Source organism: Antennarius striatus, chromosome 19, assembly GCF_040054535.1.
Source record: "Antennarius striatus isolate MH-2024 chromosome 19, ASM4005453v1, whole genome shotgun sequence".
Lineage (NCBI taxonomy): Eukaryota > Metazoa > Chordata > Actinopteri > Lophiiformes > Antennariidae > Antennarius > Antennarius striatus.
The window spans coordinates 5,753,337-5,766,446 of NC_090794.1; the positions used below are offsets into that span (position 1 = coordinate 5,753,337).

At 42.2% G+C, this 13,110-nt stretch overlaps 1 protein-coding gene across 1 annotated transcript in view; it reads right to left on the reverse strand.

Moving 5' to 3' along the window:
- The window catches only part of LOC137613117 (heparan sulfate glucosamine 3-O-sulfotransferase 5), a 45,823-nt gene extending 33,013 nt beyond the window's left edge, over window positions 1-12,810 (reverse strand). Inside the window, exon 1 of the mRNA XM_068342001.1 lies at window positions 12,534-12,810. The gene's annotated coding sequence lies outside the window, so the exon portion shown is untranslated. The remainder of the gene's footprint in view (window positions 1-12,533) is intronic.
- Window positions 12,811-13,110: the final 300 nt, after the last annotated feature.

Below are 13,110 nucleotides of genomic sequence, written 5' to 3' on the forward strand. Positions count from 1 at the left end.
GGAGGTAGAGCAGCATTATGGAATCCTGCCTCTGGTTTTCTTTTTAAACTGTCTGTTTATATGACATAATGTGTGCAGCATCGCAAACTTTAGTGTTGCATAATTTCAAAGAGATTATTTTCACTGTTTGGAGAGAGGCTGGATCCATCCTCCAGCTCAGAGTCTCAGAGGAGAGCTAATTAGATACTTTTTCTCGTCTTTGATCATCCAGACTGAGATGGTGCAACATCATGTCACATTGATGATGAGGATAATGATGAGGATGTCTCTTTGTCTGCAAGTAAGATCAGATTTCTCCAATCCTTATAGGTTCAGGTGATGCCATACACACATACACACCTCAACCATATACACACCAGACAAAAAAAAACAACAACTTGAAAAACATCCACACAAAATCCCATCACACAATGTCTAAAAAAAATTAAATAACAAGACTGGATCCAGGTTTTAATTTTGAACTAGCGAACAAGCATATGTGTGAAAATGACCTCCTTAGAGGAGATAATAGCACCTCAGTCAGCACATTTGTCCTGGAAGTCAATAAGCATATGAGATGCTTCCTCCTTCTTCACCTCTGCTTGTTACTACATGTTGTAAAGAATCAGTTATGGCACACAAAAAAAGATGCAAAATATGACACAATTATAGTTTTTTTTTGTAAAATTACCATTGTGTCATGTTTAACTATGCAACTATCAGTGCAAACCAGCTTGAAAAATTCTGATAATTAAGGTGCCTTTCACTGAAGAAAGATAAAAAGAAAGAATTCATTTCAGTTTATCCTGTTAATTACATGAGAAGATATTCAACATAGTGGAAGAAGACAAATGCATGCTTTTCAGCAAATCTTCACCACACCACTGTAATGTGAAGTGGTTAAATAGAGGGAGAGTACATTAGCAGAAGAGACAAAGACTGAGTCTGCACAGCTGGCCGTGACAGAATCTTTATCATGGCTGCCAGATAATGTGACCCTGGTGCTGTGCCTCCATTGGGACTTCCAGAGAGACCCCAGCATGGTTGCCTCCTCCTACCTAGATGCAGTGACATCCATAAACATGACCGCAGCCCTGCAGGATGCTGCACAGGACAGGAATGTCTTCACATAAATGAGATGTTGATGGTTGACAGTACTGACGAGGCACCAAGCCCAGTTGCCACAATTCTCAGAGACGTCAGGCCCATTCCTTTGGTCTGACTTTCCGGTGTTGCAAAGTCTTCAAGCTCAAACAAAAGTTCTTACACAGAGCCGCTTGAGCCTGAGGAAGATTCTCTGACACTGCTTTAACACCTTCGTCTGGGCACTGATCTCTAGCTTCAATGCTTCGATTTCCTGTTGAAGTTCATTCTTCTCTCACTCACTTCTCATTTGTATCCAATCACTTCCTGTGGGTGGAAAAAAATGATGTCTGCAAACAAAATTTAATTTGAGAAATTAGGACAAATATGGAGGAATTCTACTGAGTGTAATCAGATTGTCGTCTCAACAGCAGTCCTTTAAGACTGGATCCGTTTAAAAACCTAGCCCAGTGCAGCTTTGAACGAATCCCGTCTTACAGAGTGATGCGTAGGTCACGGTCTCTCCTGGAGATAACCACTGAAGGTCAACACATCCATCCACACATTACACGTACTGATGTAGGGATTACAGGATGGATGGCCCCCGGCACACTTCCATCTGATTCAATCGCTGCACTTTTCCCCCAACTTTCATCCCCCACAAGCATTCACATCTCCACTGTGTTCAAGAAGCAGCAGCAGTGATCCTGAAGAATCCAGGATTCCTCAGCAGGGAAGATGGAGGACAATCCTGACTCAGGAATGTATTGAACTTTATCATTGGTGACTTTTGGACAGTCACCTAAACATAATTCTCTGTGCTTTTCAGTAAAGTCTGTACATGTTTTATCCCTCATCATTCACCAATTTCTTATTCATGTTATGTTTTCTTTAATTTACCCAGACTTTTTTTAAATTCCTTTTTTCATATTTTCAAACAAAAAAAAATGTGCCCATACAAAAACCATAACCTGCACCACAAAAATTAAGAAACTAATTAGTTAACTAAACAGTTTAGAATAAAAATAATAAATCAATAAAATGGTATATGTTTATCTTTCTTCCAAGTTTAAGCCAGACATTTTCTTCATCCACATTCCCATTGATGAAGAATCCAAATTCCAACTTAGTGCAATAACACTCCCTAACTGAAGAAGTCCAAAACTCATTATTGTGATTTGTTTGTTTTGAAAATATTCCGAGCATATACATGTAGTTTGGCACCGAGGGGGATCTCCTTTCCGAAACAGCATCCCTCCAAGATTCCCATAAGGAATGGAATAAAGTACTTTTTTTCATCCAGACATATAGAACACACATCAGGAATATCTGCAGATACATTATGGAGCTTGAAAGGAGTTATGTACATCTTCATAAACAATTTATACAGAAGTAATAAATAAATTTAAATCCAGCATTAATAGTTTGTTTTTTTGCACCCCCTTCAACAAGCATCAAACACCTTTTGCCTTTAGCCAGCTGGGGTCACTTATAGTTTATCCTTCTGACACAGTTTAGATTTTATGGTGCTGCATGAGAAGGATGACAAACTATTATTTGTTCGAAAAACCTTTTTAGCACAAGGCTAAATAAATGACCCTGAAATTTCCTCTGATAGAGACACTCTCTAAAGGACGCATTGGTAGAGGGTGAAACGCATGAAGGATTGTCACACTCTGCAACAAATTCACCTGCAATATATGATAACAACAACTCCTGTCTGCTTCAAACCCATATTCCAGTGCACCCCAGGTGGAAGAGTCGAGTCTGCTACAGAATTACCAGAAAGTATTCAGGAATCCCCAGGCATCGTGGAAAGAGCGCACCCGACAGCGTTCTGTCCCGCATTCAAGGGGTTCATATAACATACTGAAAGTGAGAACAGAACCAAGAGATAGTTATATTCGCTATGTGAATTATAGGCTACACATATTTACCGGTAATTAGAACAAGATGACTAAGTGTGGCATATGTACCGGTAGCATAAAACAGAGCAGGAGGCTCATGGCTGCTATGTGCAGGTGAGAGAAAAGTGAAACTCAGCACAACAGTGCTGAAGAATGAGAACTCAGTGTGTTCTTCAGCGCTGTAACTGCAGCCTCAAAGATTTTACATCACCTAGTCTGTAACCACAGCTTCACAGGCAGACAGTCTCCAGGTGTTTGTGCCAATGCCCCCCTCACGTGTGAAGAAATGCCAGTAAGGGTTGAGCAAACTGTCTCTGAACTTCCTGGATTTCTTTTTGTAAGCTAATACCTGCTCCCATTTTCCCCAAAGGTCAGCAGTATAGCTGGAGATACAAGCAGGCATGGCAGTAGATGTGTGCAGATAAAGCATCTAGGTTACATCCCAGTGGATGTTCTGTTCCCGGTCTTGATACACTTTCCCACCTCACTCTATCCTGTAACAAAAACTGCTTATGATACTGAGCAGAAACTCTCCTCCTGGGGGTCATGGAAAGATTTCCCACCTGTTTTTCTATTCTGAATTGTGACAAGTTGCATAATATTCTTTTTTTTTTTTTTAAACCTGAAGGTTTCTTGGTTTTCTGGAGGAAACTGACAGCTTGTTATACTAGAACCTGACAGCTGAAGACATTATTGTGTTTATTGGGAACCTTCTCGGAATCACCAAACTTCTTCTCTGTATCTGAAAATGTAATAAATAAGCCAAACTTTGCACATATGTCCGGTCCCATGCCAAACTTCCTCAACTTGTACTATGAGTTAAATGGTCCTGACGATGGTACTGAAAAAAAACGTACAGTACATCTCAATTTTCTAACAATCTAGGAGCAGAATACTTCAGACGTTTTGCGGTGGCAGAAATAACGTCGATCAATCCTTATTAAATCTGATTATTTGAGTAAAATTTCACCTGCTTTCACATTTTTTTGCAAACTTTTGCATCATCAGACAGTTGACAGTCGATTTCAGTAAACTAGATGCAAGATTGTTAGCCACCGTATTCCAGGAAGGTAAAAGAAGGAATAACGAATGCACATTTTGAGACAGGATTTAACCATCTACTGGTCTGTCTCACTCTATCTACCAGTTATAAGCATTAGTATTATTAACATACTTGCATTATTACAGTTTTTTCCTTATTGTTTCCCAGTCTGTCTCCCTGGCCCCTTCTCTTTCTATGGCGTTGGGCGTGGCCAAACAACTACCTGGTGGCACGGCTGTACACCTGATTCTCATCACCTCGACCACCCGAGCTCGTATGTCTTCACTCTTCAGTTCTGTTTGTGAAAAAAGTGATGATTTGGAAAGGCTGAAACATTCAGTTTCAAATTTCTAAGTAACTTCATGTGATATGTCAATATTTCACATCCGAAGCCTCAGTTTGTGTAACCCCTCAATGTAACAGAATCTCTAAAGGTCAACAGCCAACTGCAGAAAACACTGATCTAATGCTGTCTGTCTGCTTTACCTTCATTATCACCTCCTCATTTAGCAGTTACACATTTCTTACATCTCCCTGTAGTTCATTAACAGGTCACAAATCTGATCCAATGAGTCTGCTGCTGGGTCGGGTTCACAGCTACAGATAACACAGCTAAGTGACAAAAAGCAAAGACATCATATCCCACCTCTGTCACAATGGAACCATTAAATATTAATGGGACTTTTCCTACTGACTGCAGAATATTTCATGTTTTTTGGTCTTTATGGCCTTAGATAAGTCCCATCAAATTCTTGTGGGCGTTTAAAAACTGACCTGAATGCAGAAGCAGTCTGACCTGAGAATGTAATAGACTGTCTCTTTCGGAAAAGCTGCAATCCGCAAGCAACATCATGAATTATTTATTTTCTTCACAAACATACATCAATCACAAAGAATGTATAGATACTAGTGAATATGTCTGAGTGCCTCAAATATGCATTGAACAACATAACACAACAACACAAGACTTTGCTGGAACATCTCATCCCGATTGTCTCGTTTTCACTAAAGGCCTCATATCCTGGACCACATTTAAAACTTTATTGTGAGATAAGATATTATGAATAAATCTTTATGCTTTTTAGTCATAGTTTGATGTAAGGACTGTAATGTCGGATATGATCAGGGTGTGACACGGTTTTTCTCTCCCCTTTATATGGGTTCATGGCCCACCTTGGTTTTTGTTTTTGGTCTGCTGCAGCGATAAATAATCCATCCCTTCAAGTCAAGTATCTCTAGTTGTCATCAGAGCCTTTAGCTGCTATGACCTGCTGAAAACATGATATCCAGACATCAGCTTCTGGTGCCACTCCGGAGTTAACTAAGTTCGTTCCTCACAGACAACAGCTTCCAATTTCGGAATATTCCTTGTTTATCTGCTGCAAACACCTCCTTCAAATCCCTACAGAGATTTGATATGGATTCCAGTCAGGCTACTGTGATGACCTCTAGAATGATCCAGGACGTCCTTTGAAACCAAGCCTAGCTGGACATTTGACACCTGAGCTTCATCTTCATCACAGATACATTTTTTTCTAGTATTTCCTGATCCTTGATTGAATTTGTCTTGTAAGCTGCATGTCTCCAGCGCCTGAGGAGGCAAAGCAGAACCAGACCATCATTGAGCCCCCTCCATGCTTCGCTGTAGGTACAATGATCCTTATAGCATCAGCTTCCTTCTTCCTCCTCTGGATGTGCCATTGATCCAAGGACCCAACAGCATCCCAGAACTACTTACAGCTTATGACAGATTAAATTATTTAGGGAATAAAAGTCGGATTCTTATTTAAAAGCAAAACAATACAGTTCTTCAGGGTTGAAATTTTTTTTGACAGTGACTCTCCTCCATCTGAAACACTCTTGTGAGCAGCAGTAACAATCCAATCCCTGTGGCTTCCTATCTAAATGAATTCACCGGCCTCTGCATCAAGTTCTGTCAGTTTAAAGAAAGACTGCTAATAGCTCAGTGAGCAGCCTTTTTATTATGCCACATAATCACATTCAATCACTGTTACGAGCTTAGACCTCAGCTACACTTCCTCCGTCACGCATTCTCCACAGACGCCATCAAAAACTGGAAACAGCCTGAATTAAAAAAGGCCAGATCATGTTGTTAGTTCCAGTGAATTATTGTCCTGCTACAGGTTTAAAGAAAAGATTCTCTTCCCAGTAAATCATTACAACTTCTAAGCTCAACTTTTCTTTTTTCTTTTCAGTGACATACAGTACCTCAGTCTAATTTATCTGGCTCCAACCTGCCTCTAATGCATCTACGTAAACCTTAATTACACGTGTCTGCCTTTGCAAGAAAGCAGGGAAATAGAATAAGTTTGCAGGAGATCACATTTAATGGCATGACTCATAATTAACACTTGGCAACAGCGATCGATCGGGCGTAAGTGAAAAGAATACTCAAAAACAGGCCTCTGCTGGAGACTAAGTGCTCCATCAGATAAAGGAGAGCCATAACTCACAGCCGGACAGAAGGAGGCTGCTTGTGTTTTTCTCACTCCAGAGGCGGTTCAGATTACCGCTCATCAGCGTCATTCACTGCACATCAACCTGTGAAAACGTTACCTCTCTTCTCCGCAGACTCTGCTTGACTCTGTGTGACATAAAAACCACTCAGGGTTTCAAAGATTCACTGGTGTGAAGCACTGACCCTCAACGCAGCTGCACAAAAAAAAAAACCTACACACATTACTGTTTAACACTAAATACAAACAACCTGACCTTTTCCAGCTACTTGGCCATGATTGCCAATCACATTCCAAATGAGCAACAGCCTGTATGTTAAAGGTCCACTGTGTCCAATGGCACGATAAATACTTAGATTGTATTTGCAGTTAGCCAAATGAACAGCAGCGCTGTAAAAGTTTCCAGTTGGACCACAACCATTAAGAGGAAGCCTTCAGAGAGTTCAAATCTAAACCAATGCCACAGTCACTAAAACCCAAACCATCAGAATACTGAAACATGTCATCATTTTATTTGTCTGAGTGTGAGGAGAGCATTGGATGTTTTATCACTGTACGCAGAGAAAATCACAGGCGGTGGTGATGTCGCTGTGATGATGCGACTTCACTCAGATCGGCCTCAGGCTGGCCGACTTGTCTGTGTCAGAACACACGATCAATAACAACACAAGTTTCATTCATTTTCCTCACACTTACTTGTATAAAGCGTCTTTAGTCGATGGAACATTAAAGCAGGTGTATACTGTATAGTAAGGCTCACTGAGGGGCTGCAGTTTAATTTCTGGCCCTGTGGATAAAACCACATAGTTAACAAGTTACACAGTCTGTCTTGTTCACCACTGTTTGGGTGGTCCTTTCTTTTTTTATGGACCATTTTATTTAGGAAAACCCTGACACTAGTTACTCTACACCAATGCCTTTTTACCTCATTAAGTACCCAGGTGCTCTGTAGAGCAAAAGTCTAGTTCTAGATGTGTTTTGGTCTTAACTGACTTTTCTAGAGACAACTGGGAGGAAAAAACTCTCTGAGAGTGCTGAGAACAGTTTCACAGTTTCATCAGTGCTGGATCTGCCTCACTATCCGGATCTGCACCAACGGGGTAAACCTGTGTACAGTCAAACTAACTAAAAGTCAAACAGGAACACCTGCTATGTATTCAGACTGTCACTCATGAGTCACTCAGACCGTCACTCTCCGCAAAATAGAACAAATTAAAGACCATAAAGTGTGACAGAGCTATAGGAAGTTGTTCACTCAGACACTTTCTTCTGACAAGAGCCTAAAACGGCTTGTTAAAGCATGTGAGCAGGTAATTTGAAGATATATAACTCTGGGCTTTCCTCCAGTAAATGACTGCTTCTGCCTGCTATGCACTTCTGCAACTTCCTCCATTTGTCAAAGTTATCTGTTAACACTGAAAATATCCCAAACTACTCACAGAATGCTTACAAGCCGAGGAGATGCTTCATCCACAGACGAGTGCTCACTGCTCAGCTCATTGTTCCTCATCCTGGGCGCTGAAGATTTTAAATCTTAAAAATGTACTGTGCAGTAAAGCTCCATCTACAGCCCTGCTGGGGATGCAACGACTGCCAAAGATTTTGGTTGCCATGGTAACTCTGACAGCACCTCCCCATAAATGGTCTAATTGATAGCAGCGAATAGCTGCAGAGAATTAGGCATCATGCCCCGATCACTGGCACTACATGTAGACAAAGGCACTGACAGCCCTACAAAACCCACACTGGTTTGAAAAGGAGGCTTCAGAGGCAGGGCACTCTCCTGGGAAAAAATTTGCATCCAATTTTTGATACAATCTTTAAATATCTCACATCTGAATTCATACTCACTCCTAAAAAAACAACAACACTTCTCTGAGCTTAACTGTCTTTTTTTTTCATTGATATGACACGTTAATGTCACAAAACAACCTGCATAATTATATGACAATTTGCATTTTCAAGATTAAAAAAAAAAAGAAGAAGTATATTTAGTATTCCGCTTTTTTTTTTCCGCCAATCCTGACTTACCCTGAGGGAAAAAGCACTTCCCGTAAAATTTGATGAACCTGCCTCTTCATTTAGTTTGAGCTGCCATTAAGCTGCTGAAATGACTTAGAGTAAATGGAGTTCACTGTGAAAAATATAATTATGAATGATTTTTTGCACTCGGAGTGGCAGCGTCATGTCCATGCATGTCAATAAAGCTGGGGTGGTTAGTCTGTTTAATGGATGCGTTTCATCAGCGGTGATGCATCAAGCCACAAGTCGACAAAAGGCGAAGTTTGAGGGGAAAAAATGTAATAACAGCTCTGCCTGCAGACAGCCGGAACAGACTTTAGTTGTTTTTTTTGTCAAAACAGTGAGCTCAGTGAAAAAACTCTCACACAAACACACAGACAAACACACTCACTCACACAGACGACTACCGGGTGTTTTTGTCTCTGTTTCTGATTGAACAAGTCTCCTGGACATACATCTATGGTTTCAACAGACAATGTGGCCTGTCGTACGTAAGAGACGTAAGACAGGCCCTTCTCTGTGCCGTACAGCAGCTTCAGGGATGACAAACGGTAAAAGTTTGATGTGGTTTAACCATTTGTGTCCATGACTATGAGAACATAAAAACTCAAATGCGTTCCAAACTGTCACCTTCTTGATGTGCTACCTTACCATTGGCGTGTCAATGGGCAAAACTCTACTGAAAAACAATTACTTCACCATCTCGGGGACTTGTTGGTTTTTCATAAGGTATATCGCCCCCTGCTGCCTCGGCATGCATTCTACACTGTTTCCATCTGTTTCCAGGGATTGTTTTGTAAAAGTCATGGGAATATGCAGAAAAAAATTTTTTTAAAAAGGTTTCAGTTTCTAGTTAAACCAGGATCTCGGTCACCCTGTAAACTGTCTTCCTCTTCGGTTGATAGCATGAGCGTTTGGTTTAGGTTATGCATTTGCAGTTTAAAAAACACGTTTAATTATTCTCATATTAAATATCACTGACACTCCTTTAGCTCCATCCTGCTGGGCTGTGAGAACAGCTGAATAAAAGCACCTTCAGAAACCCAGAGTGCTAATTAAGCATGAGCTCCCACCCCCCCACCCTCTGTTGGTCCTACTCATGATCCACTGAGACTCACGGGCTAATAAACAATCTTCACGTCTAGATAGAAAGCCATGTTTTATTTCCAGACACCTCCTCCAGATGGGCGACGGATTTGTTTGTTCTACGGTTCAAACTTATTGCTGATTGTTGGACGGAGGCTGCTGTGGTGGTGGTGGTGGTGGTGGTGGGAGGGGGTAGAGGTGAGATGGAGGAGAGGATGGACAGTCAAACACAGATGCAGTTGGGGGGGAGGAGGGAAAAGGAAGGCTCAACAGCTGCCATTTTTTATGAGTTAAACCAATAACTGCACAGCAAACACTGCAGCGGTGATAAACATGGACAACCAGGAGCACCAACACGACTGCAACCGAAGACGTAGGAATGAAGCCAATGAAGATCATCATCGGGTTAAAGCAATTTTACCTCTCTGATACCTAAATCTAAAACAGTTCGGTAAATCCTGCCCCCCCAAAAAATCTAGTTTTATGGATTCAACAGGCTGTTCTGCTAGAATTTTGCAATCAGGTTTTGTTTTTGTTTTTTTTTTATATTCTACTTACTAAATGACTGGACTCATTTTTATAACATCAATAAGTTATTCTCTGTTAAAGGACAATGAATATTGAGGAGGGTGTAGATCCCAGACAAACCACATGTGCGTTAATGGATTGAATCCCAGGCTTGTTCTCTGACTCCGCTGTGGGAGGACACTGAAATTGCATCAAGTAAATCTGGGGAATGGAACCCATATGGCTAATGGATGCGGGTTATAATATTGTTTTGGAAGGCTCTGCAACATGCCCTTCAAATGTTTCAGCACCACAGACGTCCACAAATCATTACTGCCAGATAATAGAACACACTTGATCAGGCCCAGGAGGAGGGCATGTCAAAGGAAGGAAGAACACAACCGGTCTGTGAATAATGATCACGGTCACCTTAGTCATGAATCACCGTCCTGGTGAAGACTTGGATGAGGCTGTCAGCATGGAGGGCTGACGGATATCTGCACCATCCTCAGATTTCAATCCCACAGCCTTGCCCTCCTCCTCTGAGCACACACCACCTCACCCCCCTCCATAATTGCTTGCTAAGCCAGAAATTAATCCACGTTGTAGCATCTCAAACACAGCTTTATAAATTGGACATAGCAGGTTGACTGTGAAGAACCTGGACTGATGACACAGCACACCGTAGGGGCTTCATCTCCTCTGAAGTGCGTTGCTCGCTGAAGTTCTGGGGGAGCCGGGCGCCAAGGTCGCGTCGTTATAGCAGGTAGGTCCTCGCCTGAATACTGGATGGATTCAATTAGTGCTGCGGAGGTGAACGTGAGGGAAATGTAACCAACGATGACATAAAGGAGAAGGAAGGTACAAGTCGGCTTGATAGATCAACACTCTCCTGTTGTCTTCACACAGTGGAACTGAAGCTGGCCAAAACCGGACCGCCTCAGCTGCATCCCTACCAGAAGGTCCCCAGAGGACATTTAGGCTCCATGTCCTCAGGAGTCACAGAGATATTTAGATATTTAGACTCTTGTGGAAGTGGGTTGGTTCTCAAACTCACATAAACTCACAAAGCCACTCCTCATGGCCCCTTCTGGACTCACCCAAAGTGAGACGTCAGCTGCTAACAAAACGGCTGTATAAACATATCCTGATAACGTCATGTTGGAGTATTTGAAGTAAATAACAACTACAGTATTTTATGTTCACATCAGTTAAGGTTCATTTTGCTGCACTTACAGCGGAGGCTGTGACATTCATCACCATTTTCTACACTCACAGCTCAACATGCACTCAGCCTGTTGATGCACAGGTCCATGAGGAGGCAGTCTACTCCTCCTCCTTTTCCTCCCCATGATGCACACTATCTCACAAATTCATAATTTCCTGACACCCCCTTTAAACGTATCTTCTCGCTTTCCCCAAACAGCTCATGACATCTGCTTTTATGCGATTCTGGACATTAAAAATAGATTTTAAATAATAGTCCACATGCCTGCTTCTTAGACGTGATTACTAAACTAAAAATATTTAGAGGAAAAACAAAAAATTAAAATGTGACATGGGTGAAAAGTGCAGTGTTTGTACTCCACCATTTATTCCCTGCTGGTTGCTTATATTCAGAGCTGTGGTTCCAGACATCATGTTCATATGCAGAGCTGAGATAAGTAAATATAATGAGGAGCTTACATAAGCACCGGTCTCATGTCGTCAGGATTTAACCAGAGCACTGTGATATCCGACACACCTAATATCTCTCATTACTCCGCACTTTCTCACTCAGTGTCCTCATCATTATTCTCACCGGCTGCCTCTGAGCTTTAGGCACTTAACCAATAACAAAAGCCCTATTAGAGAGTTAATGCAGAGTAATGATGACATGCAGCAGCAGTGAAAATAGCGCCTGTCGCCTCAGACATAAATAAATCTCCTGAGAGGAGACTGATGGAGCACCAACACAAACGCACACAGACAACAAAAAATGTGCCAACAGGGTCACTGTGGTAATCTCCACCTTCCACTGTGCGTGTATGTGTGTGTGTGTGTGTGTGTGTGTGTGTGTGTGTGTGTGTGTGTGTGTGTGTGTGTGTGTGTGTGTGTGTGTGTGTGTGTGTGTGTGTGTGTGATTCAAAAGAACAATTCAACATCGTTTGAGTACCGGGGTGCTGCACCTGCCCCCCACGGGAGGAAGTTTGTTGTCGCACCTTGATCATAGGAGTGGAAAAGGGTGAGCGTTACTTTTGCCATCATAGTAACCGGAGGATGCTCCCATGCGCTCACCCATAACTCCTGCCGATTCCCGCGCTGACTGGATGTATAACCCTCATTCTTTTACGTGCCAAGAGTCAAAAGCGTAGACAGAACAGAAGTAATTTAAAAAATAAAAATTAAAAAAAAAACAGGAAAAAAAACAAACATGGCTGTTATTGTTACCTGATCGACATCCTCCACTTGGATCACGGCGGCTGCCCTTCCCGTCAGACTCTCAGGAGTAGCAGCCGGGGTGGAGAGGAGGTCGGAGAGGCTCTCCTGTCTCTTCTCTCCTCTCCTCGAACACGCGTGGCTTCAGGTTAAACAGGACAAGTAGCGGCAGGTGTGACCGAGGCTCCACTCGGATGATCCACGTCCGGCGGGAGCGCACAGGAGAAAAAAGCCGGAACGAACGCCAGACGTCCGGCCGCGTCACATCTTCTCTCTGACACCCTTTGGAGTCAGTGTGGAGTCAGTGTGGAGTCAGTGTGGGGATCATTCACAGCAGATCACTGTACTACCGCTGACTGGAGCCTCTCGACCGGAGGAGGGTGTACAGGGAACGCTGGGGCGTGTTTCTAACGGGGGGGGGGGGGATGCGCAAAGATTTTCAGCTCAGTGAGAGGTTGAAAAAGTTTCACCAAGTGCATCCTAGGTCTCCATATTCAATAGAACATATAGGAGAATTTATGGAAAAGATGCGTGTTCGTGAAAGTGTAGAAACATCTTTAAATGTTTTATCAAAGTGTGTTTCAGATGA